Source organism: Oryctolagus cuniculus, chromosome 5, assembly GCF_964237555.1.
Source record: "Oryctolagus cuniculus chromosome 5, mOryCun1.1, whole genome shotgun sequence".
NCBI lineage: Eukaryota > Metazoa > Chordata > Mammalia > Lagomorpha > Leporidae > Oryctolagus > Oryctolagus cuniculus.
This window is the reverse complement of record NC_091436.1, coordinates 112,101,127-112,128,992: the sequence shown is the minus strand read 5'-3', so window position 1 is coordinate 112,128,992 and position 27,866 is coordinate 112,101,127. Positions and strand designations below refer to the sequence as shown.

General features: G+C 39.9%; 1 protein-coding gene, 1 long non-coding RNA gene and 1 pseudogene across 5 annotated transcripts in view; 2 read left to right on the top strand and 1 right to left on the bottom strand.

Moving 5' to 3' along the window:
- PRIM2 (DNA primase subunit 2) overlaps positions 1–27,866 on the top strand; it is a 365,751-nt gene that overhangs the window by 154,465 nt on the left and 183,420 nt on the right. The gene's annotated exons all lie outside the window — the stretch shown is intronic.
- On the top strand, positions 76–27,562 carry LOC138849651 (uncharacterized). Its single transcript, XR_011388658.1, has 2 exons — positions 76–16,038; positions 16,447–27,562. It is a non-coding gene; the product is annotated as an uncharacterized lncRNA (long non-coding RNA).
- Positions 22,340–23,361, bottom strand: LOC100358793 (14-3-3 protein theta-like; annotated as a pseudogene).

Below are 27,866 nucleotides of genomic sequence, written 5' to 3'. Positions count from 1 at the left end.
AATTGATAAACAATAGGTAAGGATTAGAGAGCTTATTTTATTTTATTAAAGATTTACTTATTTGAAAGGCAGAGCTACAGAGAGAAAGAGGGAGGGAGGGAGGGGTGCCTTCCATTTGCTGGTTCACTCCCCAGATGGCCACAACTGCTGGAACTCAACCGATCTGAAGCCAGAAGCCCGGAGCTTCTGCTGGGTCTCCCTTAAGGGTGCAGGGACGCAAAGACTTAGGCCATCTTCCACTGCTTTCCCAGGCCATAGCAGAGAGCTGGATCAGAAGAGGGGCAGCTAGGACTCGAACTGGTGCCCACAAGGGATGCTGGCACTGAGGGCTGCAGCTTTACCCACTATACCACAGTGCTGGACCCTAGAGATATTTTCAGTAGTTTCATTAAAAGACTATCAAATTTGGAAAATTTTTATATTCAGGAGATGAAATTTTAGAAATGCTTACAAATAATGCTGGTCTATAGTTTAAACAGGTTCTATTTATGTAGAATAATACATTAAAAAGACACTGAGGGACAGGTGTTTAGCCTACCACTGAAAATGCTTGCATCCCATGTCAGGGTGGCTGGGTTGGATATGCAACTCTGGTTTCCAGTTCCAGCTTACTTCTCATGCAGACCTTGGGAGGCAGTATGTGTTGGCTCAAGTAGCTAAATCCCTCCACTCACGTGGGAATTCTGGATTGAATGTCTGGCATTTGGGGAATAAACCAGCATATGGGAGCTCTGTCTATTGATTTGTCTGTCTGTTTCCTGTAAAAGACACTGAATTGGATAATTCAAATGGAAGAAATTATAATGTGCATTTCTGACTTCAGTTATTGAATCCCAAAGCTAGTAAAATTTTTTTGATCAGCAAAAATGTTACAAAATTATTGATGCTGATGCAGTTAGCATCACTTGAGACAACTTAATTTCTATGAACTAACAAGAATCACTTTAGACTACTTATACATATATAATAAATATTATTCAAATACAATAACTCAAAAAGAACCTTTATAGTATTTCCTCAGGTAAAGGGTGCAGAAAGAATGAGTGAATGAATGAATGAATGAATAAATGTATACACATAATTTTTTCTTGGTTAGGTAGATAACTAGAATATTAAACTTAGGAATAGCTTTAGCTTTTAAAGTTCTCTTCACATAAAATATGTAGATCTATTTGGTTTTGTTGTATAGTTTATATTTAAGTATTTTCGTTTCCTTTCCTTTGAAAAAATATTACTTACTTGAGAGGCAGACAGATCTTGCATTCCCTGGTTCACTCCCAAAATGTCCTCAGTGGATGGGATTGTGCTGGGGTCAAAGACAATTAGCAAGGATGCAACCCAAATTTCCCGTGTTGGTGGGAGGAACCCAGTTAATTGAGCCATCACCACTGCCTCTTGTGGTCTGCATTGGCAGGATGCTGGAGTCAGGAGCCAGAGCCACGAATCAAACCCAGATAGATCAAGGTGGGATGTGGACATCCTTTTTTTTTTTTTTTTTTCTTTAAAGATTTATTTATTATTTGAAAGGCAGAGTTACAGAGAGGCAGAGGGGCAGAGAGAGAGAGAGAGAGAGAGAGAATGTGAGTGTGTGTGAGAGAGTGCAAGTGAGTTATTCCATGCGCTGGTTCACTCCCTAAACGGCCACAATGGCTTGAGCTGTGCCAATACGAAACTAGGAGCCTGGAGGTTCTTCTGGGTCTGCCATGTGGGTGCAGGGGCCCAAGAACTTGGGTAATTTTCTACTGCTTTCCCAGGCCATACAAGGAAGTGGGATCAGAAGTGGAGCAGCCAGGACTCGAACAGGCACCCATATTTATTTTCACGTGGAAGAGAGACAAGCAAACAGATTTTCCATGTGGTGGTTTACTTCTGAAATGACCACAGTAGTTGGGGTTGGGCTGTCCTGAAGCCAGGAACCTGAAACTCAATCTGGAGTTCCCACATGGATTAACAGGAATCTGGAATCGGAAGCAGATCTGAGAACTCAAACCAAGACGCTTTTTTTTTTTTCTTAAAGATTTATTTATTTATTTGAAAATCAGAGTTACACAGAGAGAGGAGAGGCAGAGAGAGAGAGAGCGAGAGAGAGAGCGAGCCTCCATCTGCTGGTTCACTCCCCAATTGGCCAAAATGACTGGAACTGTGCTGATAGGAGCCGGGTGCTTCTTCCGGGTCTCATCACATGGATGCAAGAGTCAAGGACTTGGGCCATCTTCTGTTTCCCAGGCCATAGCAGAGAGCTGGATTGGAAGTGAGGCAGCTGGGACTGGAACTGGTGCCCATATAGGATGCCGGCATTGTAGGCAGCGGGTTTACTGGCTATGCCACAGCGCCAGCCCCAAACAAGACACATTGATACAGGATGCTGGTGCCCCAAGTGGTGTTTTAACCAAGTGATTGCAATTTATTTATTTGATTTGGATTCTGACCACTTTTTTTCCATTGAATTATTTTCAATTATTTGTAGTATGGTCAAATTTATCACCATATTTGATATCTGAATTGTTACTCAAAGATTAGAAATTTTCTTTAAGTACCTGAAACATTTGGTCAACATAAATTTAATGGCCTCTTTAAAGGCCAGATAAATAATTCTCAGAAGGTGGAAATCATTAATCTTGTAAGCAATGATGGCGATCATTTTAGGAATATAGTAAATACTTAGAGGGTCTGAGAGATGGAGAATGGCAGGGACAACAATAATCATGCCTGTTAGAAATACAGAATCATGGGGCTGGCACTGTGGTGCAGTAGGTTAAGCCACTGCCTGCAGCGCTGGCGTCCCATATGGGTGCTGTTTGGATTCCCTGCTGCTGCACTTCCTTGGGAGACCCACATGAAACTCCTGGTACCTGGGTTGGCCTGGCCTAGTCCTGGCCATTGCAGCCATTTGGGGAGTGAACCAGTGTTGGAAGATTTCTCTATATTTCTTACTCTTTCTATAATTCTGCCTTTCAAATAAATAAATTTTTTTTTAAAAAGATCATCTTTTTTTTTTTAAACTCATTTTCTCCTCAGTGGTTACTTGACATATTAAGAAACAGATGGAAATCTTTTCATCAAATACAGACTTGTTTGTGCCCAGAAGGTACTCTTGAACATGACTTTAGAGTCAGAGCTGTGTTTATTATGAAAGCATTTTAAAACTTAAATACATGTGGCTAGCTAATAACTGCCTTTTTTTTTTCTCTTCTTTTTAAAAAAGATTTTATTTATTTATCTGAAAGAGAGAGAGGCAGAGGTAGAGGGAGTGTGTGTGTGGAGGGGGGCGGGGAGAGAAAAAGAAAGAGAAAGAAAGAAAAAAGAGAGAGAGAAAGAGAGAAAGAGAAAGAAAGAGAGAGAGAGAGAGAGATCTTCCATCTGTTGATTCACTCTCCAAATGACCACAATGGCCAGGGCTGGGTGCAGCCAGGAGCCAAGAATTCCATCTGGGTCTCCCATGTTGGTGTAGCGGCCCAAGTACTTGGGGCATCTTTCGCTGCTTTCCCAGGCACATGAGCAGTGAGCGGGATTGGAAATGGAGTAGCGAGAGTTCAAACTGGTTCCCATAGGGGATGCCAGCGTGATAGGCAGTGTCTTAACTTGCTGTGCCAAACATTGGCCCCTGCCTTTCTTTTCACGCAAGAAACACTGTAATTCAGGTCTTCTATTTGAAGATAGGTAGAGTAACTCATGTACTGTTTACTCAGATATACTTTACATATAAACTGCACAGATGTTAAACACACAAGTCTCTATTTGGCACAAATATGCTTTTATGCAACTGTTAGCCCAACAAGGAATGGAGCATTTCTGTTTTCTCAGAATGGAACAAACCCTATGCTGTTTGTTATCAGTCTTCTCTGCCCTAGGCAACCATTGAGTGATTTTGAACATTGTAGGTTTTTCTGCCTGTGTTAGAGCTTCCGGTAAGCAGAATCATACAGTATATACTCTTTTGTATATGGTTTCTTTTGTCTAGACAGATGTCTGTTTGATTTATCATTTGTTGTGTTTTATTCATTTTTATTTCTGAGTATACTTCTACTGTGTGAATATCCCAGACTTAAGAAAAGATTTGCACAGACATTTTACAGAGGCAGATATTCTGAAGCTCTTAAGTATGTGAAAAAGTTGCTCAGCATCTTAAGTCATCAAGGAAATACAGATTAGAGCCACCACGAGTTTCAGCTGTAAATCCCCTGAAATGGCTAATATGGAAAAACTGGTAATACCAAGTGTTGGCAAACAAGTTGTATTCTGATACATTGCTGTTCGGGGTATAATGGTGCAGTCACCTTGCAAAATGGCAGTTTCTCATAAAGTTACTCAGACAGTGACCTCATGATGCAATAGTCCTGCTCCTAGATACTTACCCAAAAGAAATGAATACTTACCTATGAAAGACTTGTTTATTCATATTCACAGCAGCCTTATTCAGAATAGCCCAAGTCTAGAAACAACCTGAACATCTGTCAGCAGAGGAATAGATAAATACATTCTGATACAGTTTTGATTTGGTTTTTATACTTGAGGTTCATCCTTGGCTAATGTAGAAATATGTATAATTTGGCCGGCGCTGCGGCTCACTATGCTAATCCTCTGCCTTGCGGCGCCGGCAGACCGGGTTCTAGTCCCGGTCGGGGTGCTGGATTCTGTCCCAGTTGCCCCTCTTCCAGGCCAGCTCTCTGCTGTGGCCAGGGAGTGCAGTGGAGGATGGCCCAAGTGCTTGGGCCCTGCACCCCATGGGAGACCAGGATAAGTACCTGGTTCCTGCCATCGGATCAGCGCGGTGCGCCGGCTGCAGTGTGCCAGCTGCAGCGGCCATTGGAGGGTGAACCAATGGCAAAGGAAGACCTTTCTCTCTGTCTCTCTCTCTCTCACTGTCCACTCTGCCTGTCCAAAAAAAAAACAAAAAAGTATAATATAGAAGGATTCTTTACAAAAATAAAGCTAGATATTTGTTAAGCCAAAAACGTGATTGAATCCTATTTCATTTTATTTGTGATAAGAGGAATCTTCAAAAAATTCATGGAAGGGTTGGCATTGCGGCATAGCAGGTTAAACCACTCTAGGTGTCATCGTGTCTTTGGCACTCTGCTTCTGACCTTGCTTCCTGTTAATGCACCCAGGAGGGCACAAAGTCACCCAGATACTGAGGGCCCTGCCACCCATGCAGGAAACCTTAACTTTCATCTGGCCCAGACCTGGCTCTTATGGCCATTTGGGGAGTGACCCAGGAGATGGATGATCTCTTTATCTCTGTCCCTCTCTCCCTCCCTCTCTCACTCTGTTTTAAATAAATTAATTAGAAGGAAGAATGTACTTGAAAGACTGATCATTTGGTGTAGCAGTTAAAATGCTACTTAGGACAACTGCACACCTGAGTGCAAGGTTAGAGTCCTAGCTCCTCAGCTTCTGATCTAATTTCTGCTAATGTACACCTTGGGAGGCAACAAGTGATGGCTCAACTACCTGGGATCCTGCCACCCACGAGGAGACCTGAATGGAGTTTTGGACTGCAGGCTTTGGCTATTGCCTGTATTTGAGGAGTAAAACAGTAGATGGGAGATCTCTGTCTTTCAAATAAATAAACTTTTGTTTAAAAGTTTATGGAAAATGTGTTATGAAAAAATGCATATGCTAAAAATTTTTTTACACAAAAATAAACTTTTTAAAAAAGCTCTATCTGAAAGGCAGAGTGACAGATGAGGAAGGCGGGAGGGAGGGAGAGAGAGAGAAAGAGATATTCCACTCACTGGTTGCTTCTCCAAATGGCCGTAATGGCAGGGGCTGGACTGGGCCAAAGCCAGGAACTTGGAACTCTGTCCGGGCCTTGCATGTGGGTGTCAGGGGCCCAAGTACTTGGGGCATCATGTGTTGCTTTCCCAAGCATGTTAGCAGGGAGCTGCGTTGGAAGCAGAACAGTTGGGATTTGAACTTGTGCTCATGTGGGATGCCATCATTGCAGGCAGCACCTTAAACTGCTGTGCCATCATGCTAATCCCTGAACTTATTTTTAATCTGACTTTCCACAAACTTTTGGAAGTACTCTGGTACTCTTAAAAGCAGTCAATTTCAGCATTTTGTTTGTGACCTGGAATAAGCAAGTAGAACCTCATTGTAAATGTGGTCTAGCCATCTTCTGCCTGCCTGAAAATAGCTCCCTATCTTCTTTTGCATTAGAAATGAATTATCTAGAACATGGAATGGACTTCTTTGTATCACCCTGGCACAAATTGGCATAAGCAATAAACCAGCTTGTTTTACTTATTCCTAGAATCTTTCAGTCTTAGTTTTTGTGTTATGTTTCCTTGTTTTCCACATTCATAAATATTTAATGAAATTTTGAAAACGGATGTTTTAAGAATTGTATTTAAAACCAAAAACTTCTGAAATTGTATTTTAACTGTTTTATTCAACTTCCAGCTACATTGAATAATGAGTTTATTTCAGTGTTTCTATTGTGATGATTTTTGAGGGATTTTTGGTTTATTTATACATGAAATGAAGCTGTATTATATGAATATGTTAAGGATGATGGATTCAGGGACCCATCGTGAATGCTTAATGAGATGGTAGAAAAGCAGTGAGATCAGAAGCCTGAATGTACGATTTGTGTATTGTTTTGCTACTTTGTCTTGAAATAAAAATACTGTAAATCTGAACTTCATTCTTATAAATGAACTTGGAAGATTAACTGCAAGTTTCCAGCTGTTTCAAATTAATTTAAATTTTTATGGAAAACTCAGATAGTGATTGTTTCCTCAGGAGACTATGGGAATCCTGTGGCTACATTTACACAGGAGAGAAACTAGATTAAAAACTAACTTAGAAAAGAACAGGACTGTATTAAGTGTGTGGTTTCATTTTCGATGTTCAAATTGCTATGTATGTTCTTCAAAAATTCAAGGTTTATTTGTATCCTAAAAGAATTTTAAAAAATATATATGCAAAAATATGTTAAGCTTTATATTGTCTTATTGCTGAAGTTTAGTCACTTTTGAGGCAGCTCTCAGAAAATTGTGTGTGTTGGTCTTTATGAGAAATTGTGGCAGAAATGGAAGAAGAAAGAAAATAGTATATCTGGGCTTCTTTAGAGTTTCAGCTTAGCCTAGGGAAATGCAAAACTTGAGTAATCTTGAATTTGTGCTCTCTGATCTTAAAGATTTCAAGCAGGTTTTAAAGGGAAAGTCTGTAAGCATGAAGGCGAATTCTGTCAGTTGTTTGCCAGGAATTTAGATTGGTGCAGGCAGAGTAGCATATTGTCTTGAAAGGGACTGGCCGAGAAATGCATGCATGTGAAGCACTTCTCAGAGATGAAGCACGGGAGAAAAGAACCAGAATAAAGAAATCCCTGGGTTTAGGGATGGTTGACCCTGATGGCCAACTATAGGGTTGGAAGATTCCTCTTTAATGAAAGCAGTCGTTCTTCTTGTGTAAATAACATGTGGCAAGTTTTGGGCCTGGTAAGATCTCAGCATATGTAATTGGGTTGTTTCTACCCTTTTAGTACCATTTAAATTAGAACTTTAGGTATTTTGAAGAAAGAAGGAGTGAAACTACCCATCATCTTTGCCTAAAATACTGATTCTTAAATATTTTCCACTAATGCTCACTATTCAAGTTTTCTTAACCCTATTAAAAGAAAAACTTTGGACAAATTAAATTTAGCAGTTTAATTGAGCTAAGAATGATTTGTGACTTGAGCAGCACTCCGAACAGGTTCAAAGGACTCCAACCAGCTGTGTGGTTGGAACGCGTTAATTGTCAAAAACCGGAAATGCGGTCCAGAGATGTCCTGATTTCTTACAGTGTGGTGTTTGCCTTATTTGAACAGGGTTTAAACATTTGGCTGTTTGCAGTTGGCAGAGGCTTAGCTATTTGTTATAAGCATATACTTCTAAATTAGAATTTTAGTTAGTTTGTATACTTAGTTAGGTGTACTTAGGTTGTTATGTAAAAGCCCTAGTAGGGAGGCCTTTATATGCTGCCTGAGAATGCAATTATATGGTGACAGGGCTTTTAAAGAGATGATTAGATTAACTGAGATCAATTGAGGGTGTTAGGGTAGGGGGAGCTAATCTAATAAGAAGAGATTGGGAAATTTGGAGAGACACCAGGGCTGCCAGCCCAGGGGATATACAATGTGAGGTCAGAGTTAACAGATAGCTTTCTTACTTGGTATGGACTCTTTTGCCCAAAATTCCACAAATTGAATAGCTTATAAACCACAGAAATGTGTGTCTCACAATTCTAGAGTCCAGTATATTCAAGGTTAAGGCACTGGCAGATTGGAAGTCTGGTGAAGGCCCATTTCCTGCTAGCAAATTCTTGCCATGGTAGAAGGGACGAGAAGATCTCTTTTATAAGGAAACTAAAATCTTTCATGAGGGCTCCACTCTCTTCACCTAATCACCTCCCAAAGTCCCATCCCCTAAAACTATCATACTGGGACTTAGAATTGCAACATAAGGAATTCAAGGGATACACACATTCAGTCCATCGCACCAGCCATCTTCAGTCTAATATCAGACCTTAGAAGCAACCAAACCAGGTCACGCCTTGATTTTAAAATTTTAGCCTCCAGAACAGTAAGAAAATAAATCTGTTATTTTATATACCCATTCTGTAGTACTTTGTTATGGCAGTCCTAGCAAACTAATATATATGGAGTCTGTAGCCATTTAAGAACTTTATTTAAGCTCAGCATAATTTTCCATCTGGTAGCATGTCAATAGTTTGTTCCTTTTCCTTGCTGAGTAGAATTCTACTCTATGGATCTATTGTATCTTGTTTATCCATCCACTCATTAAAGAACGTTTGGAATGTTTCTAGTTTCTGTTTGTCATGAATAAAACTGCTGTGTATATTCATGTGCAGGGTTTTGTGTGGACATAGTTTTTTTTTTTTTTTTTTTTTTTTAAGATTTATTTGAGTTTGTTTCTTATGGGTAAATACCTGAAGTAAGATTGTGGAGTGATACAGTAAATACAGGTTTAACCCTACAAAAAACTATAAGGTTGATTTTGAGTGCCTGAACCATTTTAAATTTCTGTTGGCAGTGTGTTAGATATTAGTTGTTCTGAATTCCTGATATTATCGGTAATTTTTATTATAGTCATTGTAATAGACATATCTAATAGTGTTGATATTATCATCAGTGTTTCTTATTATAGCTATTCTCCTAGGCATATCCGATAGTGCTGTTTCACCATGACTTTTGTTTGCATTTTCCCAATGGCTAAGGCTGATGATCATCATTTCATTTGCTTATTTGCCATCCCCAGGTTCTCACTGGTGAAATAATTGTTTCTTTTTGTACTTTAGATTTAGGGCATTGGAAACCTATAGCCAAGGTCAGAAAATTGAAATTGAGGGTGAAGATGAAGGTTATTTGGCATTAGGAGGGTGGGGCTGTGGAATTGTTAATTGAACCACAAATAGCTCCTTGAATTGAGTTCTGCAGTTGAGGTTTGTCCTTGATGTTGTTAGGAAAAAATAGTGCTTTAGTGAGATATTCTTTTTGCCAGAAACTGTTAAAATGCATGAATGTTACTCATGAGGGATAACATGTGAACTAATTTCTACCCCTTTATACATTTCCTCATAGTGCTCTGTGGGTGAGGTGGTAAGTAGCTAGTAAAAAGAAGAATCCTGAAGGCATTGGATTAAGGGCCAAGTCTATGAATAAGTAATGGAGAACAGAAAGCAGTTTTATATGAAATGTTAGCTTTGGACAGGAATTTTTCAAATCTTGAAAAGCTCTGTTGATAAAAGCAAATGAGGCTAAAGGACTAAGTAATACATATAATCAAATCACTTTATGCAGGTTTTGTAGATTATTTGGATAATGATTAATTTTTAAATATAGCCTCTGCTGACTTCAGGCATTTTCTTCAAATAATCTTATTAGTTTGTTTTATTTTTTAAATTTTTTAGAAGGCTTTTATTTAATGAAATTAAATTAGTGGAAATTCTCTCTTCAGAGAAAAGTACCTCCTTCTTTGATGGCCCCTTCTTTCCACTGGGATCTCACTCACAGAGATCCTTCAAGTAGGTCATTTTTTTTGCTACAGTGTCTTGGCTTTCCATGCCTGAAATGCTCTCATGAGCTTTTTAGCCAAATCTGAATGCCTTAAGGGCTGATTCTAAGGTTAGAATGAGGTTTAGGGTATTTGTCATTCTATGTGTCTGTGTGGCTTGCTTCCCATGTTGGATAATTTTCTCTTTTTTAGTTCTATCTATTGTTATTAGCAGACACTTGGTCTTATTATGTGATCTCTTTGACACTTAATCTTATCTTTATGATCGATTATATACTTACTGATCACTTTAACTCGTAAGATGGCATTTCTGACCTGTTGGATTCGATTGGCTGGAATTTTGTTGAGGATTTTTGTGTCTTATGTTCATCAGGGAAATTGGTTACGATTCTTTTAAATCAGACCACATTTTCATGTAGCACTCATAATTTTGTGTACTAGTAGATGGCAGTTTTGAGGATTCCTTTTCTTCTTTGTATTTGACATGTCTCTGATCTTTTCTGTCTCCTCTGTTTTAATGTATTCACATAGATCCTTGTTTCTTTTATTATCTATATATACACACACACACTTTTCTTTTTAGAGAGAAAGTTTTATTTATTTGTTTTTTAAGATTTATTGTATTTATTTGAAAGGCAGAGTTAGAGGGAGAGACACAAAGATATCTTCCATCCACTGGTTCACTCCCCAAATGGCCACAAAAGCTGGGGATGGGCAGGCCAAAGCCAGAGGCCAGGAGCTTCTTCCAGGTCTCCCATGTGGGTGTGAGGACTCAGGGGCTTGGGCCATCCTCTGCTGCTTTCCCAGCCACATTAGCAGGGAGCTGGATTGGAAGTGGAATAGCTGGGACTCCACCTGGCACACACATATATATGGGCACTGTAGGTGACAATTTGACCCACTACACCACAACACTGACCTCAACATAGACACTTGTAAAGTACTGTTCTTAAGTCTTAATAATTGGGAACACAGTGGAGAGCACTGTGTTCAGAGAACACTCAGAGAAGTATTGACGTTTCTCAAGTAGTCACATAACCAGAACATCTTTCCCCACTTCCTGTAACAACTGTGAACTGCCTCAGTTCTGTTAAGTAAGCATCCTCAAGGCTGGGTGATAATCACCTGTTTCAGTCCTCAATGAATGAGAGATGAGAGCGTACTGATACTCTTCTAATGAAAATTGGAGCTGAGGGCGATGTTGTGGTGCAGTGGGTTAACCTGCTGCCTTCAACTGTGGCATCTCATTGAACACAGGTTTGAGTACTAGCCACTTCTCTTATAATCCAGCTCCCAGCTAATGAGTCTAGGAAAGTAATGGATGATGGCCCAAGTGCTTGGGCTTCTGCTACCCATGTGGGTGACCTGAATGGAGTTCCAGGCTCCTGGCTTCAGCAGCCATTTGGGGAGTGAACCAGTGGATGGACGATCTTCTCCTTCTGTTTCTCTCTCCCTCTCTCTGTAACTTTGCCTTCTAATCCAATGAATGAGTCTTTTTTTTTTTTTTTTTAATTTGAGCTGTTTACATTGGAGAAATGAACCTGGGGATTGTTTAGTCATCATGAATCTAATGATACTTTGATATGAAAATTGCTAATATTTGCTGGTAGTATGGTCTAGATTTAGCTTTGGTAGCTTTATTATGCTTATCTTAACCCTCTTCCTTTACTCACAAACATGGTGGTATTTCCTTCTTAAAAGTTAAGATTTCCAAAAACCTGGGGAAGTGAGGCTTCAAAAAGCACATGGAAAATTCACGTTATTTTTTAATTCCATTTGAACATGAGCTTTTATAAGATTTTATTTATTTATTTGAGAGGTACAGTTATAGGCAGAAAGAAGGAGAGACAGAGAAAGCTCTTCCATCTTTTGGTTCACTCCCCAAATGGCTGCAATGGCCAGAGCTGGGCTGGTCTGAAGCCAGGAGCCAGGAGCCAGGAGCTTCTTCCAGGTCTCCCACATGGGTGTAGGGGCGCAAACACTTGGCCCATCATCTATTGCTTTTCCAGGCCATAGCAGAGAGCTGGATCGGAAGAGGAACAGCCAGGACACGAACCGGGCCCAAATGGGAAGCTGGCATCACAAGCAGAGGCTTAGCCTACTGTGCCACAGCGCCGGCCCTCATGAACTTTTTGTAACCTCTGTGTGTGTGTGTGTGTACAAGGTGAGTATCCCTTATGCATGGGTTCAGAGGTGTTTCAGGGATTTTTGGATTTTGTAGTATTTGCATAGACTTTCCCTAATACAAGGGTAATCACCTTGAACACACACACATACACAGATGAGGAAGTTTCATAAAGTTCATGGAAAAGTTGAATTAAAAGATAATACCTAGTTTCCATGGAATTTTTGAAATCTCTTCTTGGGTGTGTTTTATTTCTGCATATATTCTGGACTTGCTAGTACTGCTTGAGAATTTGTACCTGGAATTCGGCTACATTGGAGCAGTGTCTCTATATCACTTCACAGAACTCTAAAGGTAATGAAAACGCATACATCCTTCCCTCACATGGATGTGTTTTACTCCAAGGAATGTATCACCACCAATTAGTGATAACAGATACAAGTGAGTTAAGTGAAATATTGGTATTTGAGATTTCTTTGTGAAAAGGAGAAGAAATAAGATTTTGAATTTGCCAATTACTGGATAAAACACAATTGGAAATAAAATGAAAACAGGTTACATTTTATGGGATAGGTGCTGGTTTCTTCTTTACTTTTTTTAAAAAAAAATTTGAAAGGCAGAGTTACAAAAAGAGAGGGAGAGGCAGAGGTAGAGATCTTCCAACCACTGATTTACTCCCCAAATGGCCATAATTGCCAGGGCTAGGCCAGGCCAGAGCCAGGAACTTCATGTGGATCTCCCATGTGCGTGCAGGGGCCCAGGGTCTTGGGCCATCATCCACTGCTTTCCCAGGTGCATTAGCAGGGAGCTGGATCTGAAGTACGACAGCCGGAATTCTAACCAGTGCCCATATAGGATGCTGGCATTTCAGGAGGTGGCTTAAACTGTTAATACCACAATGCTGGCTCCAGGGAATAGACCCTATAATTGCTTTCATGAAAGAACTTTGTGTAGGCTGTGGTGAAAATAGCAAATGCAACATTTCAAAATTTAGGATTGATATTGATAAGAATTATATTCTTACTCATTTTTTGAAAAAGAAAGACTTGTTTATTTGAGAGAGCGAGAGAAGGTGGAGAGACAGAGGGAGAGCAAGATAAAGAGAGAGAGAATGATATTGTCCATCTGCTGGTCTACTACCCAAATGGATTAAAAAACCAAGTGTGGCCCAGGCTGAAGCCAGGAGCCGGGAACCCCAGCCTGGTCTCTGACAAGGGTGGCAGGGCCCAAGTATTTGAGTCATCATTTTCTGCCTTCTAATGCAGGAAGCTTGATTGGAAGAATAGTGGGGAGTCAGACATGCTCCACTGTGGCATGCCAACAATGCTAGTGGCAGCTTAACTCCCTGTACCACAATGCAGGTCCCTGTATTCCTCCCTTCCTTCTTTATGAAAGCAAGAATACCAAAAGATATTGAATGAGGAATCTGGGAGGCCAGAGTTCTATTCTACTGGTTTTGTGATAGGAGTTATAAAACCAAAGAGGATGGCTATTTAATAGCTTCCTGGAGAATTAACAACAACAGAACAAAAAACAAATTTGCCTTGATTATCATAGCCAGCTCTCTTAGCAAGTGAAATGTTTGCTCTTTAAAAAACTGGGGGCCAGCACTGTGGCCTAGCAGATAAAGCCGCCGGTTTGAGTCCTGGCTGCTCCACTTCCAATCCGGCTCTCTGCTATGGCCTGGGAAAGCAGTAGAAGATGGGCCAAGTGTTTGGGCCCCTGCACCCATGTGGGAGACCTGGAAGAAGCTCCTGGAGCCCGGCTTTGGATTGGCCCAGCTCTGGCCGTTGTGGCCATTTGGGGAGTGAGCCAGCAGATGGAAGACCTCTCTCTCTGTCTCTACCTCTCTGTAACTCTGTCTTTCAAATAAATAAATCATTAAAAAAACCCAAAACTCTATAGTGTTAAAATGGCAAGTAAATAAAATTTTAATTTTTCCATCTTATTCTTGAGAATACCAGGTAAAAATAGTTGGAGAAGAATTTCTGTAATTCACAGGAGCATGTAACAGTCCTTGTATTTCAGTCTTTTTAGTACCTTCTGTTCTTCAGAGTTAAGGTTTTTCAAAAATTTTGAAGAACTGAATACTCCTTTGTCATTTACATAGAAGGAAGTCAAATATTTCTTTAATTTGAAAAATTAATTTTTGCTGTAGCTTGGCAGCATTATAAGAATATTGAAAAGATGGTCTACCCAATGCCCTAATCTAAATGGGATTCCTAGTTACAATTAGGAATTTTAGTTGTGCATACAGGTAATACAGATTGACGCATCGCTGTGTTATAGCAGGCTAAGCCTCCACCTGACCTGCAACACTGGCAGCCCATATGTGCACAGGTTCTTGTCCTGGCTGCTCCTCTTCCGTTCCAGCTCTCTAATTATGGCCTGGGAAAGCAGTAGAAGATGGCCCAAGTACTTGGGCCCCTGCACCCACATGGGAGACCTGGAAGAAGTCCTGGCTCCTGGCTTTAGATTGGCCCAGCTCCAGCTGTTGTAGCCATTTGGGGAGTTAGCCAGCAGATGGAAGACTTTTCTATCTCTCCTTCTGTCCGTCTATAACTCTACCTCTCAAATAAATAATATCTTAAAAAAATACATTTTCCTGTAATTTTTTATCACTTCTATTACCTGCTAAATCAAAAGTTGGCACATCAAAGCCCTATAGGCCAAATATAGCTGGCTTCTTGTTTTGTAAATAAAGTTTTATTAGAACAGTGTCGTGTCCATTCATTATGTGTTGCCTATGGCTTCATTGGCAGAGCTTAATAGTTTTGTCTGAGATACTGTGGCATTCACAGCCTGAAATATTTACTGTTGAACTGTTGACCCTGTGCTAAATGATGTGCATGAAAAAACTGCACTCATATATAAATCCCTGTTCTGCCTTAAATTGTGTTGAGAGACGAGAGCTGTTTTCTGCTTAAAAACACCAAACTATTGTTCTGTACTAAAAGGTAACAGACATAGAAATTGTCAGTGTTCGGGGTCTTTAGAGGGGCAGTTCATTTTCTGGGTGTGAACCGGAAGTTATATATAACCTTAAATGACCAGATGGAGGTTTTAATAAGTAGACGAAGGTGATGAACCAATGTCTTTAGTTAACAATTAAATGATACGAGACATCAAACAGATGTTTAAAATTATTTCTTTTCACATTTTGTTTGTTTTATAGTATATAGCAAGTAATCTCTTTTTTTATTTTATGACACAAAAATCTATTTAAAATTTTTTTCCTGAAGTTTAAATGAATCCATTATGTGGAATAGCAAGAGAGGTTTGGGTTTAAAGCCTGTTTCTCCACTTCATGGTTGTGTGGGCAAGTAACTTAAATTCTTATCTGTAAGACATGGAAGACCCATTTCATAGAGTTAATACATGTAAAGCCCTTAGTACAGTGCCCTGCCTATTGTAACTCTTTGATATGTGTTATTATCCATATGGTCTGCTTTTGTAATACTTTATCGAACCTCCGCCAGGCACAAGGCAGCAGCCTCTGTTATTGAAAGCCAGGTACTTGGATGAAGTTTAAAAACACACACCCAACCAAACACAAGAATTTGCTCTGAAACCTCAGCTCGTCCTGTTACTGCAATAACTGACAAGCAGCACTAGTCATATCAGAGTTGGAAACCAGTGAAGGGAGCTACACAGAGATTACCCATATATTAAAATCAGTTTGAATAATTGAGTAGAAATTATTAGAAGCATTTGTTTATTTTAATCCCCTTTTCTGATATTTTTTCTTTCCCTTGCCTGCCTTCTTCCACTTATCCAGTTTTTTCTTCAACAGCTTAGGATTCTGAATATGTGGTGTGCTTTTTAATTTATCTGAATCCTGGATCACTGCTCTGTTTTGAATCCAAAATCTCTGTGCATAGACCCTAGGTGATTCTTTTTTTTTTTTTTTTTTTTTTTTTTTTTTTTTTTTTTTTTTTTTTTTTTTTTTTTTTTTTTTTTTTTTTTGACAGGCAGAGTGGACAGTGAGAGAGAGAGACAGAGAGAGAAAGGTCTTCCTTTGCCGCTGGTTCACCCTCCAATGGCCGCCGCTGCAGCCGGCGCACCGCGCTGATCCTGGCAGGAGCCAGGAGCCAGGTGCTTTTCCTGGTCTCCCATGGGGTGCAGGGCCCAAGCACCTGGGCCATCCTCCACTGCACTCCCTGGCCATAGCAGAGAGCTGGCCTGGAAGAGGGGCAACCGGGACAGAATCCGGCGCCCCAACCGGGACTAGAACCCGGTGTGCCGGCGCCGCAAGGTGGAGGATTAGCCTATTGAGCCACGGCGCCGGCTCCCTAGGTGATTCTTAAGCACACTGAAATCCGGGAAGCAGGTATGGGGAAATAAAATTATACTTAAAATGCAAAGTTTTGAATTATCTGACTTTTTCAGTATTTTTGATAAGAAAGTAAATTGTAGAAAAGATGAAAATATTGACAGACAGTGGATATCTGTCAGTGTTAGGGAATTTGGTGAGGTTTGATAGGGACTGAGGGGGAAGAATATACAGGGGGCCCAGGGTTTCTGGACTGTGTGTCAGTTTCTGTCTTTTTCTTGCCTCTTCCCAGAGTTCCCTTCTCTTCCAATATAACCCCAGCCTATACTGTACTTAGAATGAGCTAACCATGTTACGACAGCATGAGCATTCCAAAAACACTTTGAAACTAATATGAAAACAAATAACCAAACTGGTCAAATATGCTTCTTCAACTGGGGCTTTGTACTCCTAAGAATCCTGTTGATGGAGCTGAAGAATGGTATTGAGCCTCAGGACCTTCCTTCTAGCCCACAATGAGCTGGTGTAACCTTCCTGGCGAGTTTTTCTCTAGTCTTTATTTTAATGAGTGGATGCTTAGTTACTGCCACAGTGTGGCCATCTACTATCAAATGAACACAACCAGTTATTGGTGGTGAAAGCGGATTTTATATGGGACTCACAGTTAGGGAAAGAGCTGAGCTCCGTTCTGATTTGTATCAAGCTGATTTGGGCATCTTAAAGGGAGTTTTAGTCTTCATGAATCGGTGGCATATCATTTTTTAGTATAGTGACTGATCATTTTAAATTTAGAGTTCTCTGGTGTTGCAGATTGATTTTACTTGTCAGTGTTTGGCAAATTGTGTTCACATTCTAGCAAAATTATGCCATCCTGTTTTTCATTATTAAAATTAATGTTTTAAGTTCAGCTTGTAAGTTTTAAATATTACTTCTGCCATCTCCTACTTTTATTCTGTTCCAGCTTTCTTGTTTCTCTCTTCCTTGGATTCCCTCCTGTCTCTCCATTTATTAGATTGGGGAGGCCAATATTAGAATTCAGGGCTTTTGCTGAGTTTGCCAACAGTGCTATTGACTGGGTTGTAATTTTTAAACACCATGGGGACAGCTTTATTTTGGCTGAAGAGGATTTAAATGAGTGAAGGTGTGAAAAAACTACATCATATCTTATAAATCCTCATAAAGTCCCTAGTCTCTTCTAGAACATAATGTGATTTGCCATTTGTCACCCTTTGTGAACTACAGATGTCATTAATCATGAGAGAGAAAAAGTCCCATTTAAATGTTTGATCATTTGTCTTCAGAAAAATGTGATTTTTTTTTTTTTTTGGACCTTTGTTGAGTCACAAACCTTATAAGCAATAATGAGTTAGATTCCCACTGGCTGTACTGACCACTGGGGAGTGTTCCTAAGTGAAATACTGACTGACTTGTCTTAGATTGGGTGATGCTTACTCAACCCTGAGGGTTGTCCAGTGGGAATTGGGCTGGAATGTTGATGTGCAGAGGACCCATAATGAAATCTATTTCTGCTTGGTGCATTTCATGTCGAGGCTTAACCCTTTTTTGTTGGTTTGATAAACTGATTTGTTTTACTATGGGGCTGAATAAATCTTGAGTGAAAGAGAAAGGACATTTCCCGTCCAGGTTCTTTTATTTAATTAAATTGCACAAGCTAAATGAGTCTTGTAGGTGTGTGCCCAAATTATTTTGTGGACTGGTTGTAAGGTGGGAAGAAAGTGCTCTCTACTTGAAGATTTGTGTTTCTTGTTATTTTCGCATTTATAGAAAACAATTACAGACCATGTAGAGACTAGATTTTTTTTTAAATATAGGGGTCAGATTTGGGGATGATATCATTATTCCTACCTCTCGCTCTCCCAATCCCATCCTCCTCTTATTCACTCATTCTTTGTCTTTTTCTTTTTAAATGATTTATTTATTTGAAAGATAGAGTTACAGAGAGAGAGGCAGAGAGAGGTCTTCCATCTACTGGTTTACTCCCCAAATGGTTGCAACAACTGGAGCTGAGCCAATCTGCAGTCAGGAGCCAGGAGCTTCTTCCAGGTCTCCCACGCAGGTGTAGGGGCCCAAGGGCTTGGCCCATCCTCTGCTGCTTTCCCAGGCTCATGAACAGGGAGCTGTATCACCCATGTGGGATGCTGGTGCTGCAGGCTGGGGCTTAAACCTGCTGTGCCACAGTGCCGGCCTCTCTTTGGCTTCTTAGTGTTCTTGCCTAAGCTTGCTTTCTTATCCTTTGCTTAGCACAAAGGTAGAGTGACAGAGGTCTAAAAACGTTCTATAAGGGTGAGTTAAGGTCTAGATTTCATTTTCATTATAGAATTTATTTGAGAAAGTGATTGAAAGATGATTTACACATTAGTACCAAACAAGTATCCTTTGGAAGGATTTTAAAATATATTCTTTGCCTGTCTTCATTCCTGCATTTAAATGATATTTGTCAGTCAAAGAGAAAGCTAAGTTTTTCTTAGCAACATTTTAAGATTGGCTAGAAAAAGATCAGTTTTCAACTTTGAAATATTTTAGTCTTCTGTTCAAGAGAATCAATGGCTGATTATTTTTCTCTAACATATCATTTGTTCTTTTAGATTTTTTCCCCCAAAATCCCAAAGAATTCAGGTTCTCCTTTCTGTTTCTGTTTCTTTTTTTAAAAAAATGTTATCAGTGACAATTTCTCCCTGCCCAAACATTCACCTTTACAAACTTTGCTGCTTTACAACAAAAAGTGCTTTAAGTAAAGGTAGTTTGGACCTGAGTTCAGATACTGTTGCATTTTACAGATTGTATGAAAGGAAATGAAAAGGAAAATTGTTGCTAAAAATAACACTGAGATGCTTTACTGGCTCTTAAAACTGCAATAAAGAGGTGATGGCCTCTGACGTTACCAGTTTGAATATGAGCATATTCCAAAGTTAAGGTATTTCAGAAATTATCCAAAATCTGGATATTGGGGCATGGAAGTTACATTGCCTCAAGCATAAGGTAAAAGAATGCATTTAAATACTCTTTGAGAGATTTAGTTTAAAATGCTCAGTTCTGAAACTTGGAGAATTTTATGGAATCCGTTTAAAAGTATTAGTCATTTATGGGGCTGGTGCCATGGCGCAGTGGGTTAATCCTCTGCCTGTGGCGCTAGCATCCCATATGGGTGCTGGTTCTAGTCCTGGCTGCTCCTCTTCCAATCTAGCTCTCTGCTATGGCCTGGGAAAGCAGTGGAAGATGGCGTAAGTGCTTGGGCCCCTGTACGTGCATGGGAGATCTGGAAGAAGCTCCTGGCTCCTGGCTTCGGATCGGTGCAGCTCCGGCCATTGCGGCCGTTTGGGGAGTGAACCAGCAGATGGAAGACCTCTCTGTCTCTGTGCCTCTCCTTGCTCTGTGTAACTCTGACTTTCAAATAAATAAATAAAATCTTTTAAAAAAAAAGTTTTAGTCATTTAGTGGGCAGAAAACTATGCTCTCAGGGAAGGGTGGTCTCTGACTTTATTGGTTTGTTTGCCAAGTTAATGAACTGTGTGTGCATCGTACTTTTGAGGGTTTTAAGAACTGTTGCATCTTAGAAATTACTTAGTCACTATTGGTTTTCTGAGGGAGTTCAGCAGTAATAACTTGTAAACTTACATCTATTATATTATTTAGAACAGATTCTCTCTCCTTTTTTTTTTTTTTTTTGCAGTTTAATTTTATTTGAGAGTCAGAGTTACACAGAGAGAGAAGGAGAGGCAGAGAGAGAGAGAGAGAGAGAGAGAGAGGAGAGAGAGAGAGAGGTCTTCCTCTGCTTGTTCACTCCCCAAATAGCTGCAGTGGCCAGAGCTGTGCCTATCCAAAGCCAGGAGCCAGGAGCTTCCTCTGTGTCTCCCATCTGGGTGCAGGTGCTTAAGGACTTGGGCCATCTTCTGCTGCTTTCCCAGGCCATAGCAGAGAGCCAGATTGGAAGTGGAGCATCCGGGACTTGAACCAGCACCCATATGGGATGTTGGCACTGCAGGCAGTGGCTGCCACAATACTGCTACGCCACAGTGCTGGCCCTGCAGTTTCTTGCTACTTTTTTTTTTTTTTAGTCATTACTACTTTGGCTTTGGATTTGTGGTAGGAAAATATAGGCATTTTGTCTTTTCAGTGGAATTGGTACCATATGGAAAAAAACCCTACATATTTAACTTTCTTATTTAATTGAATCTCAGCTAGGTAAACCTTTCTATTTCTCAGAGAGTTCTATCTTGGTCAGTAGTCTAGGTTTATTTTACTATATTAGTTCTCTGTTGAAAAGGTTAGACTGCTGTGAATTTGAAGATACTCTTTTTTTTTCTGCCTGTGAATACAGGTAAATTCTGTCACTTCTTGTGGTGGTGTTTTTTTTCACATTATGTAAAATATGTTTAAAGCAAATGCCAAAATTTTAGTGCTTATGCATAAATATTGGAGTTGGCACCAGAATTTTTGAAGCATTTTTTGAAAGCTAATAAGATTATCAATGAAAAATTCAAGTGTATTTCCTAAATAGTTTTAAAATGGAAGGTTTTTAATATGGTTACTGCTCATTTAAAAATGCTTTAAATTGTGTGTGCAAATACACACACACTCATACCCATATGTTTGCTTTTTTCTCATGACTAGAGTAATACATGGTTCTCTTTGAAAATTTCAGAACATATAGAAAAGCACTAATAAGAAAATTAATACAACCTAGAATCCCTTCATGTAGAAATAACCGCAAGTTATATTCTAGTACATAATAGCTTTTCATTACTTTTTCTAGTTCAAGTTGTATTTTATCTTTAGGAGAGTTTTCTAAATCCGCTTTTCCAACAAGGCATCCTGTAAACAGTCTTGATTATTTGCTGACAGCAAGAGAGATATGGAACAAAAGACATTAGAGATAGGTACTTGGTTTAGGATTCTATTCCCTCTTTTTTTTAATGGCTTATAAAATTAATTATGTTTTATGTTATTCTGCTGTTAGGGCATAACATTTTCACAAGGCTTTTTTTTAAGACTATAGTCAATTAGCAATGCTCAGTAGTGGTCTAACTCTCTAAGTAACAATCAGTAGACAAGTTGGACACCTCCTCACATGTGCATAAATCTGCATGGAAAAGTAATAAAGCTTTAGACTTGCACTTGTGTACTTTATTTCTCCTTTCTACTGTGTTAAGAAATGGCATGCACTTTGATTTGCTGAAGCGACACTTGTATTCTGGTAGCAACGTGCTGCTTCTATTATAAAGTGAATACCAGAACCTCAAGGCAGAATGTGTATGTGAAGTTTAATTGGAAGGGAAATTGTCAACTTATTAAACAGCAGCAAACAGAGTGAATACAGAAACACTCTGTTACCTGTACTTGACTTTTTGGTGTGAGATACAGGAGGCATACCAGTTTGTCCCCCTGCCCCAGCCCAGAACTGTCAAGTGCTTTTTACATTCAATCTAATACTTCCAGATTCCTACTAAACAGGAATACATTAAGAGCATAGAAAATTTGCTTACTGAAAGGAAACCTCTGAAGAGGGAATGTAGAAATTAAGAAGTTATATAGAGCATTCTTTACATTATAATTAACTATATTTTCATATCTTCACAGTAATACAAAACAGAGTCACAACTGGTTCAGATTACTTAAATACCATGTACATTTTTAGTTCTCTACATAAGTGTATGAAAGTTACTTATGTTTTCCTGAAATGAAGTGGTTAATACTTTGCTACAGCAGTGACTACACACTAGAAAGGCCAAGATAAACACAAATCAAGGAATAGAGTTTTCCCAAAGCTGCTGAGTGAAAAGATTATAAACAGCCGATTCTGTTGTACATGAATGGGCTTCTTTGCTATAAGAAATCCAGGTGGAGTAAGGAATGGAGGTGTGTAAGAAGGTTTCTTGAAGGAGAGTGACACCCTGTTTAGTTTTCTGCTCCTTCTGCTGCATCGCATTCTTCTCTTGCACTGTTTGATGTCCATAATGTTAAATTGTCTCTAAGCAACCGCATGGTGAGGGTGCTGCCTTCATTCAGCTGCTGGATACATAGGCGTCTTCATTTAGCATATCCAGTTCTGCAATGGCCTCATCACAGGCCGTTTTAGCCAGTGTGTAGGCAAGCTCTGGGTTATTAAGGATGTCATAATACAGAGAAGTTCAGAGCTAGCCTAGGTGGATTGGGTGTGTGGGTTGCATCTCTTTCTTGGTTCTATCAAATGCCTCTTGGTAACTCCTTGGGAATTACTTATTGTTTGTTTTCGATCATTGCTGCATGCAACTTCAGCCAGGTACTGGAAGTAATCTATTCATTTTCTTTTTTTTTTTTAAAGATTTATTTTATTTATTTGAAAGACAGAGTTACAGAGAGAGGTAGAGACAGAGAGAGGTCTTCCATCTGCTGGTTCACTCCCCAGATGGCCACAATGGCAGGAGCTGTGCTGATCTGAAGCCAGGAGCCAGGAGCTTCTTCCGGGTCTCCCACATGGGTGCAGGGGCCCAAACACTTGGGCCATCTTCTACTGCTTTCCCAGGCCATAGCAGAGAGCTGGATTGGAAGAGGAGCAGCCGGGACTTGAAGCAGCACTCACTCAGCCGGCCCCACCGTTCATTTTCAGTTAGGAGAGCCGTTACTCTGGACTAGTTGCATAGCTATCAATTCCAGGACCATGGTGCAGCTGGACCACAGCTGCCACTCCACATTCTCCTGATGGTCTTTAATCAGCTGAAGCCTCTTGTTGGAGGGATGGGTCTTTTGACGATGCTGGAGATGACTCCTCAAGGCAGCCCTGCGACCCCCCACTTGTAAGCCACTCTGGGCAGGTTGGGTTTCTCGTTGGACAGCTTGGCGTCCTGCCCTGTTGCAGCCTTCTTGCAGGTGGCCACGTCATTGTAGTGCTCCGTTTGCTCAACCAGCTTTGCCTTCTGAATTGGTTCTGTCTTCTTCATGGTGGGTTCTCGGGCCGGGCGGGAGGCGAGCACAGCTGATAGGGAGGAATCCTCATCTAGAGCTTCGTGTATCCGGAACGAGTCCCATCCTAACCCCGTCCTTTAAAAAGGTTATTGAAGCTGCTCATAGAAAATTGATTTATTTTGAACCATACTTGTACATTCTTCTTTGCCCTTGACTCAGGTGTTTTCCACGAATCAGGATATCGATATCCTGATATTCTAGGCTTCATTAAGTCTCTTGACATTAGTGAGTATACCTTTGACTTTTGACTGGCAGCACTTTGAATGATTACATCAACTAACAAGATCTTATAGTAACTGTATTTGTTGACCAAATTAAATTGCTTCCCAGTAGCCTTGTTTGTTCATTCTCTGAAGCTCAAGCTGTCTAAATCTTTTCCCTATAGAAGCTACTCTAGAAAAATCTTAAAGTAACACCTTTCTGTTAGCCATTTAACAGCAAAATTCAGACAGTGCCCCTGTGTAAAATGAATTTAGCAGAATAGAAATCATGCTGCATCGGAGTCTTTCTGAGCCAATGTCAAGAAATGTCTGCATCTCTGATGTAACCGTGTCTGTGAAAGCTAGTGAAATTATAGGTTACTGTTTGTTGTTTGCTGAAGTTAAATGCATTGTTTCTCATTCAGTAACAGTCAGTGGTACTGTGCTGTTTTGTAGTGAGGTAGGTCCTTTTGCTCTTCAACCCATGTATTTGTATGGGCTTTTCACATCTCTGTGTTCTTTCATTCTCAGGCAAATTAAATAGAAGCCCAGTCAAGAGAGAACCAGCTGCTAGAGCTGAAGCTCTCTTGTCTAAGGTTTGTTTGTTCTGCCACACTTACCCAGCTCCTTTTTTTTTTTTTTCCTTTCCCTTTTCTGAGCTTAACAGGGAAATTATAATAAACTCAGTGGGAGGAAATAAACCAATATGTCATCATCATCATCATTATAATTTGCTTTTTGACACTGAAAATAATGATTGTTCTAAGGGAGAAATGAGAAAGTTTTGACTTTTATCAGTGGTTAACAGCGATTGCATAAATAGACCCACCATTATTCTGTTTAGTTATAGTTTCTGCTTTTATAGTGTTAAATGATAATTTTGTAAAAGGTAAAATCATATGTCAATGATTTTGTTTAACTTTGTGGTTATCTGTTTTATCAAACAGGAATTATTTATATCTTAGTTTAATTAAAAAATCTACAAATTAACAAGTGACTATTAAGTTTGGGCCTTTAAGCAGTGATTTGCATGGGTACTTTTGCTTAGAGTGCCTTTTATCTCCTCACATAATATTAAAAAAGATATACCCAGCTGTTTTCTGTGTTTCTGCATATTGGGTAGTTTTTCTAATATAACTAGGAAAAGAAAAAAAGTAAGGTTTAATGTTTATTTTTACCAATAGGAAAATAAAGGAAGGGGAAAAGATTAGGAAAAAAGAAGGATGAATCAGCCAAGAAGTTTTTTTTTTTTTTTGGTAATATTTCATGTAAGAAATCAGTACACTTCATATTATTTCTGTAATGAAGGGTCTATAATGAAGGTACCATTCCAAAACCAGTGGTTGGAGAAGTTTAACTTTGTTGAATTAATGTTGTAGGTCCCCTGTTTGTTTTACAGTTGAGTGGAATGAACTCTTGATAGAATCATGATCTAGTTAGTATTTCAGTATTTAACTTGACTCTTTTTGTATTGATTCATTTGTGAGACACAGCTTTGTTATGAGACACTTTTAATTGTTCAAAATGGGAGAAATATCTTTGTAATTTCACGGATAATACTAAATGAACTTTTTATTAAATCTGTGATATCGAATTCTAGACATTTTGAACTGTTAGGAACTTAGGAGTTCATCTCTTTATATGGATGAGGGACCCGAGACGCAGAGAAGGGAAGTGGCTTACTGTGCTAATTCTGGCAGAATGAGAACTAAAATCCATGCTGCTTATTTCTTCTGATCCAGCACAGTGGCTTGTTTTATGCATGCATAATTTTGAAGCATAACACTTAGAATACTATAATCCTTATTTAATCTTTATTGTTCGCTTATTATTTTGGTAACTGTGCAAGGTATTTAAACTACAAGAAAGTTAATGCCATCCTCACCCCTGAAGGTTATGATCTGAGGAGACTGAATATTACTACTATTCTTTTTAAGAACACACAACATTAGGAAGGATATATGGCGTATTCAGTGAGTGATTAGTGGGAATATATGCTGTAGGAATTTATGAGAGGAATCTGAGATAATGCTGAAAAGAGAAATAACCATGCAAAACAGCATGTTGGTAAGAGCTCAAAAGATTGGAAAACTATGCTTAGGAAGTGTTTGTTTTCTCCAAAGAGGGAAACTTAACATAGCACAAAGTCTCTTTAGCTACCTCATTTAAACCTGGTGATATCACTTTGGCTCTGTCATTGGTGTAATAATTTTGCTTGGGCATTGTTAAGAGTTAATTTAAGCTGCTTTTTTGGGGGTCGACACTGTGGTATAGTGGGTAAAGCTGCTGCCAACATCCCATATGGGCACTGATTCAAGTTCTGACTACTCCACTTCCAATGCTGCTCTCTGCTAATGTGCCTGGGAAACCTGCCAAAGATGGCCCAAGTGCTTGCGCCCTTGCACCAACGTGGGAGACACAGATGAAGTTCTTGGTTTCAGCCTGGCCCAACCCTGGTCATGGCAGCCATTTGGGGAGTGAACCAGTAGATGGAAGATCTCTTTTCCTCTCTTCATCCCCCTCTCTCTCTCCCTCTTTCCATGTGTGTTTATGTGTCCTTTCTCTCTGTAACTCTGCCTTTCAAATAAATTAATTAAAAAAAAATCTGAGTTTTGGTTAAATTCATGTTTTTTTTGGGGGGGGGTGGGGGCTAGGTGACCGAGACAGCCTATCAAAGTGTTTGTTGATAACGTTTGGTTGTAGTAGCTAGATGTAATCCTATCTAGACAGTCAGTGCACACTTACATAAATATTTATTTCCAAAGAATTGATTGAGTATTCTAGTATTGTGATGTCTAACGTTAGATTTGTTTCTTTTACTTGTGGGAGAGACAGCATTGTAAAAAAGCAATAAAAGAGTTTGTAGACTTGAGGTACTTCCAAAAAATTCATGAAAGATGTATCTTATGGAAGCTTTGCATGGATTTTTCTATCAAAATAAAGTAATAATTCCATTGTTCCATGAACTTTTTGGAGTGCTATCACACATGCTCAAGTTTTAAGGTCATTTTTGGTGTTAATATTAGCCCAAAGGTTAACATTTTGACTGATGTATTTGTCAAGGTCGAAAGAACAGAAGACAAAGTTAATATTTCACAATTTTAATTGCTTTTGCTTGGCTCCTCGCTGCATGTTCTACCTTAACCATTTGCAATCTCATCTTCTCTGGTGTAAAGTGGAAATGATAGAATTTACAGTGGTAGATTTTTGTCGAGTGTAGTCCCCCTGGACTCTCTTGACAGCAGAGTATACTGCTCGGCTTGTGCCCTTGTAGCATGAAGAAGAATCATTTGCTGAGGTGACAATTGCACCAAGTGCTAACGACTTCTAGAGAGTGAACATTTAGAGTGTACTGCTTTGTGTTGTGTAATTGATATAGCTGCTTTTGCCTCTTGAATGTCTGATTTCTGTCATGATAGGTGTCTTTCTGAAGTATTATTTTTGGTATTTAGGTGGATTGCTGAAAGGCAGGTGGCTTTGTGTTTGCCAACACTCAGATGGAATCATGGGCTTTAGAAGTGGAAGGAATTCAGGATAATTCTAGGGTTTCCCTTCACTTTTGTAACTGTAAAAACAGACTGCAGCCAGAGTTAGGACACACACACACACAAGAGAGATACAGAAATACTTTTGGGGTGTGTGTGAGAATGTGTGTAAATGCAATAAATTTATGGGTTCACATTTATACCTACAGTTCTAAACTAGCATCTTGGACTAGTTATAAATCCCTTCCTTCTCTGGCACTAAGACACACAGTGCCCATTGTGGGGAACAACTGGGAGCAACTTGGACTAGACTAAGTTACTGGAATTAAGACTTATTCTGTGCATCTGCTCTCCCACAATATGGCGCTGGGAGAGGAGAAAACAGCTTCTACACAGCTGCCTCCAGTTCAGCCAATAAACTGTAGGACTTGCTCCTGATTGGAGGAGAGCAGCGTACTCGGCGTGTGGGCAGCCGAGTTGGGATTGGCAGAGGAGGACTATAAAGGAGGAGAGAGACGGCATGCACCAGGAACATCTAAGGGGAACACCTGTGCAGCCCCCGAGAGAGCCGGCTGGCAGTGTGCCGCTCCCCCGCGGAAGTGGGGAAAGTGGCCAGGGGGAACCGCCCTTCCACGGAGGTGGAAGGGACAGTAGCCAACCCGGGAAGAACCAGCAGCAAACCCGGGGAGGGCCGAGCAGACAAAAGAACAACGCAGGGTCCTGTGTCGTTCCTCCACGAAGAGGGGGAGCGACATAATGGTGCCGTGACTTGGATATGAAGCCTAGGCAGGGTTT